Source organism: Nicotiana tabacum, chromosome 9 (genome assembly GCF_000715075.1).
Source record: "Nicotiana tabacum cultivar K326 chromosome 9, ASM71507v2, whole genome shotgun sequence".
NCBI classification, from domain to species: domain Eukaryota; kingdom Viridiplantae; phylum Streptophyta; class Magnoliopsida; order Solanales; family Solanaceae; genus Nicotiana; species Nicotiana tabacum.
Genome location: NC_134088.1, coordinates 72,032,918 through 72,043,212, shown reverse-complemented (window position 1 = coordinate 72,043,212; position 10,295 = coordinate 72,032,918).

The following is a 10,295-nucleotide window of genomic DNA, read 5'->3' as shown; positions in this document are numbered from 1 at the left end:
CCACATTGAGAGTAACTCTTCGATAGTCGGGTCACCTTGAGAGTAATCTCTCTGATAGTTGGTTGATCTTGAGAGTAATCTCTCCGATATTCGGGCCACCTTGAGAGTAATATCTCTGATATTCAGGCCACCTTGAGAGTAGTCTCTCCGATATTTGGGCGGGGATGAGTACCTATCCCCTTACGCCCTAAGACTGTCTTCTTCATTCATGGATCGTCTCGTTAAACAAGAAAATATCCTTCTAGTTTGACCTAAAAAAATGAAAAAAAAAATGCAAAAGAAAGAAAAATAAGTTACCTCGCCACTATAGTACTTCTTGTGATTTGAGAACAATAAATTGATGTCCAACGGATGGAGGGCATGTAGCCTTGCATGTAAGGTTCGACTTAACAGAGTAAAAGCCGATGCTCTGATAGTCCAGTCTTCTTAAGAGTAATCTCTCCGATAGTCGGGCCACATTGAGAGTAATCTTTCCGATAGTAAGGTCACCTTGAGAGTGATCTCTCCGATAGTCGGGTCATCTTGAGAGTAATCTTTCCGATATTTGGGCGGAGATGAGTACCCATCCCCTCACATCCTAAGACTACCTTCTTCATGCATGGTTTATCTCGTTAAACAAGAACATATCCTTCTAGTTTGACCTACAAAAAGAAAGGAAAAAAAAATAAAACAAAAACGCAAAAGAAAGAAAAAGAAGTTACCTCTGCACTGTAGTACTTCTTGTGATTTGAGAACAATAAATTAATGTTCAATGGATGGAGGGCATGTAGCCTTATATAGGTATGTTAGAGATGACTTGATAGAGTAAAAGCCGATGTGGGATCACGTATTTTGCATTCGAGAAAATAATCGAGACTGAAAAATATGCGTCGAGAAAATAATCGAGACAGAAAAATATTGCAACAATCGTAGTATTTGATTTCGAGTAATTTGAGTGTACAATCTCTATGGTTTCTCTGATTCTATTTTTCCAATATAAATTCAAGGGCGTTCGAGCTTGATACTTAATCTATATTTGTTGCAACGGACGATGATCTTGGATTCAACTAGCACGAACATTGATTTGAACTTGTACTCCTTGAATCTTGATTTTTTCTTTGTTCTTGAGCTTGAACTTAATTGTTGAACTTGAACTTGATTGCTTGAAGCTTGAAAGTTATGGAGGAATTTGCAGCGTTTGATCCACGAGATCTTTCTTGCTTCTTGTTATAACTTCTGGTGTCTTTTCTGGTTTATGAAGACCCCTACTTATAGTTGTGGAAGGAAAGAGTTATGATAAGAATAAAATCTTTCTGACCAATCAAATTGAAGTGTGACAAGGCCGCATTTGATTGACCAGAACATGTTACTTGCACACGTGGCGCGGTTTCATTAGATTTTTAATTTGGCTTAGCATGCTTTGTCATTTTGACACATGGCACGATCCTATTGGCTCTTTTGTTTGACTTGGCGTGCCACATCATTTGACACGTGGACACCAAATTGGGCCTCTAGGAAGATAGTATCTTGGGCTTAATGAAGTGGGCTCATCACTTTAGCCTAATTAAATTGGTTAGCCTAATGAATTTGGACTTATTTATTTAATCTGTATGTATTGAACTTATATAATTAATCCAATTATATTAGCTCATAATATTTATTTGTACTACCATATTTAAAATATAATCCAAATTATTTTTAAATTTTTTTCGATAAAATTGATATGCCTACAAATGCCCCCTACTTCAGGATTTATTGAGGTATAGACTTGTTATAACCCAAAATGGGTCACGAAGTATTGGCTGACTTGCCAGATTTGTTGCATGCCAGAGTAGAATGCAAAGTACCAACCATGTAATTTGTTACATGTATACCCAATCAATTACATGAACAATGTAATAACCATTTACCTTTGAATAAGGACAAAGACAAAACCATGCAAACTATTATTTTAATATAAGTTGTAACAGCCATGACATCTCCATTTCTCATTAGGAAACGAATTCCCTCTTTATTGTAATGATTGGATATAACTTCACATGCATTTCAATTTCAATAGCAATTTGAGTTGCCTTTGGATTCCAGCAGTAACCGAATCCCAAGTGGAATATCAGAAAGATTGCTCTCAATGTGGCCTGACTATCGGAGAGATTACTCTCAAGATGACCCGACTATCGAAGAGATTACTCTAAAGGTGGCCCGACTATCAGAGATATTACTCTCAAGGTGACCCGACTATCAGAGCGATTACTCTCAAGATGGCCCGACTATCTGAGAGATTACTCTAAATGTAGCCCGACTATCGGAGAGACTACTCTCAAGATGACCTGACTATCGAAGAGATTACTCTCAAGGTGGCCCGACTATCAGAGAAATTGCTTTCAAGGTGACATGACTATCGGAGAGATTACTCTCATGTTGGCCCGACTATTGGAGATATTATTCTCAATGTAGATAGACTTCCGGAGAGATTACTTTCAAGGTGACCCAAATATCGGAGAGATTACTCTCAAGGTGACCCAAATATCAGAGGGATTTCTCTCAAGGTGGCCCAACTATAAGAGATATTACTCTGAATATGGCCTGAGTACTGGACAAATTACTCTTAAGGTGAGACGAATATCAAAAGATTACTCTCAAGGTGGCCCGATTATCGGAGAGATTACTCTCAAGATGGCCCGACTATCGGAGAGATTACTCTCAAAGTGGCTTGACTACCAAAGAGATTACTTTCATGGTGACCCGACTATCAGAGAGATTACTCTCAAGGTGACCCGACTATTAGAAAGATTATTCTCAAGGTGGCCTGACTATCGGAGAGATTACTCTCAATGTGGCCCGATTACCAGAGAGATTACTCTCAAGGTGACCCGACTATATGAGAGATTACTCTCCAGTTAGCCCGACTATCGCAGAGATTACTCTCAAGGTGACCCGACTATCACAGAGATTACTCTAAAGATGGTCCGATTATCAGAGAGATTACTCTCAATAGGGCCCGACTACCATAGAGATTACACTCAAGGTGACCCGACTATCGGAGAGATTACTCTCAAGGTGGCCCGACTATCGGAGAAATTACTCTCTAGGTGTGAAGTGATGGATACTCATCACGGCCCGAATATCGGAGAGATTACTCTCAAGGTGGCCCGGATATCTGAGAGACATACATGTCCACCTTAAAATTGGAAAGTGTAGTTCCTTTTAAGGACAAACCCACGAAGAGGCCAACTTAAGGTGCAAAAGGACTTATATTTCCGCCTTAAGATTGGAAAGTTATAGTTCCTTTTAAGGACAAACCCACGAAGAGGCCAACTTAAGGTGCAAAGGGACTTAAATATCCATCTTAAGATTGGAAAATTATTGTTCCTTTTAAGGACAAACCCATGAAGAGGCCAACTTAAGGTGCAAAGGGATTTAAATGTCCACCTTAAGATTGGAAAATTATAGTTCCTTTTAAGGACAAACCCATGAAGAGGCCAACTTAAGGTGCAAAGGGACTTAAATGTCCACCTTAAGATTGGAAAATTAGAAAGATTCAACTTGAAGACTTCGTAGAAGTGACGACATTGAATTGAACATTTGGAAACATTGAAGATTTGGCGGACTCTGCAGACTTCAACTTGAAGAGTGGTGGACTTTAAAATTGCAACTTGAAAAACTAACAGACTTGAAGAGTTCAACTTGAAGATTTGGAGAGCTTAAACAATTCAGCTTTAACACCGGCGAATTTGAAGACTTCAACTTGAAAACATCAACTTGGAGACTTGGAGGGTTTAAATATTTCAACTTGTGAGCGGAGAACATGAATACTTTAGCTTGAAGACCGATGGACTTGAAGATTTCAATTTGGAGACTTCAACTTGGAGGGCTTAAATATTTCAACTTGAAGAGCAGCAAACTTGAAGATCGGCGGATTTAAAGATTTGGAAAACATGAAGACATAGTGAATCCATGAACTTCAGTGCAAATATTTGGTAGCCTCTTAAAAGACTATAATCATTTTATTGAAGACACAAATTTACCATAGCGGGTTGCCCCCTTTAAATCAAATGGGATCCAAAGTTTAATAGAAGAATGGTATCTCAGCTCGATTTTCAAGTGTTGATTGAATGGATTACATTCCATCGTACTTTATTCGGACAATGATTGGGGGATTATGTATCTTTTGAACTTATGCGACTTAACTCAGAATGAAACTCTAAGCTGCCTACACACCTCGGTGAAGAGGATCAAGTCAAACCGTAGTTCAGAATGGGTGATTTTTTTATTTTTTTATGGCCTAACTTTTTCCTAGGTCGCATCTTTTGTGGTTTTAAACTTAGCAGATTTTGTTTTATTTGTTATGTCCTAACTTTTGCCTAGGCCGCCTCTTTAGAGGTTTTCAACCTAGCAGATTTTTTTATGTCTAACTTTTGCCTAGGCCGCTTCTTTTGAGCTTTTCAACCTAGCAGACTCTTTTGTTTTCTTTTTTTTTTTTTGGTGGTGGGCCGTACACAGTTTAGACTCATGCGGTACAGGAGTGTTGCAACTTCAAGGATAATATTTCTTTAAGAATTTTTCATTGATAGGGCTGATTCTCATGCCGTCTGCATCGACCAGCTTGTAAGCCCCACTTGTGTAAGCTTTTTGTTCGACATATGGCCCATCCCATTTTGAAGTGAACTTCCCTACAGGTTTATGGGAAGTAATAATGGGTCTTCTTATTGCAAGGACTTGATCTCCTACTTGAAAGGATCTTGGGCGAACTCTTTTATTGAAGGCGCGAGACAATCGAGCTTGGTAACATTCAAGACTCTTTTTAGCTTCCAACCTCTTCTCATCAAGAGCCTCCAACTTTGCTAATCGAATTTGAGCATTTTCTTTATCAGTGATTCCTTATTGAATAACTAATCGTAATGAAGGTATTTGACTCTTGAGTGGCAAGACGACTTCGACTCCATAAACGAGTGCATATGGGATCGCTTGTGTTGGCGTGCAGTGAGTTATCCTATATGCCCATAGAGCTTCTTCCATACTGTCATGACAATCCCTTTTGGATTTAGAGATGACTTTATTTAACAAGTTGCATAGAGTCTTGTTGAATGCCTCAACTAGACCATTAGCGGCAACATTGTACAAAGAAGAGTTACGTTGCTTGAAGCCAAAGAGATCAAAAATCTTGTTCATCAACCTATTAATGAATTTCTTGCCATTATTCATTATTATGTAATGAGGAATGCCAAAGTGATAGATTATGTTCACTTAGATGAAACTTACAACATTTTCCTTCTTTACCTCCTTAAGAGCAATAGCTTCAGCCCATTTAGAGAAGTAGTCAGTTGCACCCAAGATGTGTAAGTATCTGCCAGAGGATTTTGGCAATGGTCCAACAACATCTAGTCCTCAAGCATCAAATGGCTATGATGCAACAGTCGCATGTTGTCATGCCCCGAACCTAGGAGCGATACAAGCACCTGGTGCCTCACCTAACCTGGCATACCAAATTGCGACTAAGGGACTCTGAACACATAATGTCATACTTTGGCCATGGGGCCACCTTGCAAGACAATTTGTGAAGCAAAATATAAAACTGAATGGAAACTAGCGCTAACTAAACATCAATATAAAGCTAGGCCGAAAAGGCCGTCATAGCTACTACAGCTGACAAACCACCAAATTATACATACAAGGCCTACAAACCCAACATACTGTACTAACCAACAGGATATGTCTATAAGCCTCTACTAATAGATGTACTATGATCGGAACAGGGCCCCGACCTACCCATAACATATATACAGATATACATAAGATGTACACAACACTCTAGACCTGGCAACTCCGAAAGACGTGGAGCTTACCGATCAGGCTGAACTCGGGAAACACCTACTGAGGAGATCTACTCGTCTGTCTATCTGAACCTGCATGCATGAAATGCAGCATCCCCGAAAAAGAGACGTCAGTACGAAATAATGTACCGAGTATGTAAGGCAATAACATAACTGAAAATTGAAACTGAACTGATAATATAATAACTGGAAGTAACTGGGAGTCAAAGATGATCTGGAGATATACTTACCTGCTGATACTGACTCAACTCCTTCAATATAGTAAGTAAAATAATTGTACGGCCTTATAAGGCTCGGTATATATAACTGCTCTGCCATAGTAGGCTCGCTCATAGGCGCTCGGCCATACTAGGCTATGTATCTCGACCATGCTGGGCTCGCTCATAGGCGCTCGGCCACAGTAGGCTCGGTATATAACTTTCCATCTGATCAGAGGTTGCCCAATAGGGGCCTGCCCATCGATTATAGCTCGATGGTAATGAAAATACTGTAATACTGTATATATAGGCTTGATGCTCTCTTGACTGGAAGAAGACAATACTAAAATTGAATATAGAGTCTCGATAAGGAATAATATTGTAACTTTTGAGACTAGAATAGTGTGAATAAATTCATGAATTTGAACTTCTCTTTTTGTCTCATTACTAACACATGTAGCTACGAGATCATGCCAAAATGAAGGAAGGCTTAGCCTTAACATACCTTATCACAATCTTTCCAATCACCAAGTTAAACTCACCTCTTCGCACCTTAATCTACAAGAATGATAATAATACTATCATTAAGTTACGAAAGGTACAACTATCGTATAACGAACGACAAACCTATTTTGTATTAAAACGGGCAGCATCTCCCCTACAATCCTTACTTCCTCCAAATTCAAGATAACACCAACAATACAAGAACAGAACCATAACAACATATATACATCATTTTCTAGCCCTATATACACCATCAAATACTACATAACAGCCCAACACACCCCAATCTTTTCGTACACAAAACGACCACCGTAGTAGTGTCAAACGACCCGAAAATGTTATGACGAATGACCAGCCAACCACCCTACATTTATATGGTGTTTATAAACCCCCTTCCTCCTCCAAAACTCCACCAAATAGTAGTAAAACACGCAGCCCAACAGCAACACAAAACAGTCCACAAAACAGTCCGCTACAAGTGAATAACTCGAACTCACGGCTTCCGATCACCGTCCCGTGAGTTCTTACAAGTATAGAATGACTTACCATGAATTTACAGAAGAAAAATTGGATGAAAGAGAGAAGTAAACTCACCTTATTTGTTGGATAACTCAGCTCTTATCTTGGTTCTTCAAACTCTAGGTTTTACCTCCAATTGGAACTTGAAAGGGAGAGAAAATCAATTAGGGTTTGTGGAAAATTTTTGGGAGGATTCTTTGCAGAGCTTATGTCTGGTTATTATGCTCTATTTCAAGTCTAATATATGAAGAAAATAGGCCCTTAAAAGGCCTCTTTGGACGACCCGAAATGGCCCATTTGTTTGGGCTCTCATTTAAGCAAGTAGGTGACACACCTACTTGTCACCTAGGAGCTTGCGCAGTATCGCACAAATGCCCATATCTTTCTACTCCAATATCGTATTGACAAACGGTTTAATGCGTTGGAAAATAGACTCATAGATATTTAATTTGATAGGTGGAACACCCCATAACTCTAAGTATATTGGGAGAAAATCGCAATTACATTTGACCCAAAGTTTCAGTAAAACTTATGAATGTAACTTGTGATGACTTTCATCGACTTTTGTTCCACAACTCTCTTGACTTCAAAAAATAACACACGGATGTCATACGACTAATATAAATCATAACATAATCTCTTTATCATGTTAAGAAACCTAGTCTCACCCCAAAGGTATATGTTATAACATTCCCAACTTGTCGACTTTCGACGAAACATTATTTTCTTCAATTGCTTTATCTTCTGAACCGTCCAACCCTTTTTGTACTTGTTGTTCATGATCTTCAATATTTGTAACCTCAGAGGTAACATGATTAAATTAATTTATATACTTTTAAATATTATCTCATTTTTGGTCCTACATTAGTTTGCTTACGATGCATTTTTATGTACGAAAATATAGGGTGTAACATCATTCCCCCCTTGGAAACATTCGTCCTCGAATGTTTACTCTTAGAGACTTTGGAAACTTTTGCCAGAGTATCCTTCGTACACTAGGTTAAAACCAACCTGTACGTAGCTAGAAAACATACTATGCATGCCACACATGGCCAATGTTTATAAATAGCAACACTTTGCCTCACCAACCGTAAATCATAAATACTAAAAGTGAAAAATAAAAGCTTACCTGCTGACCTGCTAGCCTGAATAGAGCTGTGTTGTAGCATCCCATCTCGAGCCATATCTTCAGTTTGAAATAGGTGGGGGTATTTAGACTTCATTTCTTCCTCCGATTCCCACGTCATCTCTTCTACATTCTTGCTCTTCCATAAAACCTTTACGGAAGCTACCTCCTTATTTCGTAGATTGCGGATTTGTCGGTCTAGGATGGCAACTGGAATTTCTTCGTATGACAAGTCCTCTGTAATCTGTACATCATCCGTGGGCACCACTCGGGTAGGATCGCCAATGCACTTTCGTAGCATAGATACGTGAAAAACCGGATGGACAGACTCCAATTCTGAGGGCAACTCTAACTCATAAGCTACTTGGCCCACTCTCCGAATGATCCTATAAGGCCCAATATACCGTGGGCTAAGCTTGCCTTTCTTGCCAAACCTCATCACGCCCTTCATAGGTGATACCTTTAAGAATACCCAGTCATTAATCCTGAACTCTAAGTCTCGTCGCCGCACGTCAGAATATGACTTCTGACGACTCTGAGCTGTCAACAGTCGCTCCCGGATAAGCTTTACTTTCTCTATGGCCTGTTGAACCAGGTCTGGCCCATATAACCCAGATTCCCCAACATCAAACCACCCTATAGGAGATCTGCACTTACGCCCATACAAAGCCTCATACGGAGCCATCTGAATACTAGAGTGGTAACTGTTATTATATGCAAACTCGATAAGAGGTAGATGTTCATCCCAACTTCTTTTAAAATCCAACACGCATACTCGTAACATATCCTCGAGCGTCTGAATTGTGTGCTCGGCTTGTCCATCAGTCTGTGGATGAAAAGCTGTGCTAAGATTCACCTGAGTCCCTAGACCTTTCTGAAATGACCTCCAAAAATGTGCTGTAAACTGAGCCCCACGGTCAGATATAATAGAAACTGGTATTCTGTGTAGCCGCAATATCTCCTTAATATATAACTTTGCATAATTTTCTGCTGTATATGTAGATCTGACCGGTAGGAAGTGAGCTGATTTTGTGAGCCTATCGACTATCACCCATATGGAATCGAACTTACGATTAGAACGAGGTAAACCCGTGATAAAGTCCATGTTTATCGCCTCCCATTTCCATGTCGGGATCTCTATAGTCTGCATTAGCCCTCCAGGCTTCTGGTGCTCTATCTTCACTTGCTGGCAACTAGTACATTGGGCGACAAACTCAGCAATGTTCTTCTTCATATCATTCAACCAGTACACATCCTTAATGTCATGATACATCTTCGTCGATCCAGGATGGATGGAATACCATGAATAATGTGCCTCTGACATAATCCTGTCTCGTAGCCCTGCTACATCTGGAACACACAAACGACCCCTGTATCTGAGAACCCCATCTCCCTTGAGCTCTAACAATGGCTTCTTCTGCTGCGGAACTCGCTCTCTCAACTCGACCAACTCTGGGTCCTCGTACTGCCTTTCCTTGACTTCCGCTATGAGGGATGATTTTGTAGTGTTTTGGAGTACAACTCCACCATCCTCAGAATCTACTAACCGAACCCCCAATGAAGACAATTGATGAATCTCTCTAGCTAATTGTCTTTTCTTGGGCTCTACATGTGCTAAGCTACCCATAGATCGGCGACTTAAGGCATCTGCTACAACATTAGCTTTCCCTGGATGGTAGAGAATGTTAACATCGTAATCTTTCAATAACTCAAGCCATCGCCTCTGTCGCAAATTCAACTCTTTCTGCTTGAAGATATATTGTAGGCTTTTATGATCAGTAAATACATCAACATGAACACCATATAAATAATGCTGCCATATCTTAAGTGCATGGACAACCGCAGCTAACTCGAGGTCGTGGGTCGGATAATTCCTCTCGTGCTTCCTCAACTGCCTTGAAGCATACGCAATTACCTTCCCATGTTGCATCAGGACACATCCTAACCCGACACCTGATGCATTACAATACCCGGCATAACCCTCTAGACCCTCTGGAAGTGTTAGAACTGGAGCCGAGGTCAACCTGTTCTTAAGCTCTTGGAAACTCCGCTCACAAGCCTCTGTCCATTGAAACTTAGTTTCTTTCTGTGTCAACTTCGTCAATGGTGCCGAAAGGGAAGAAAAACCCTCTACGAACC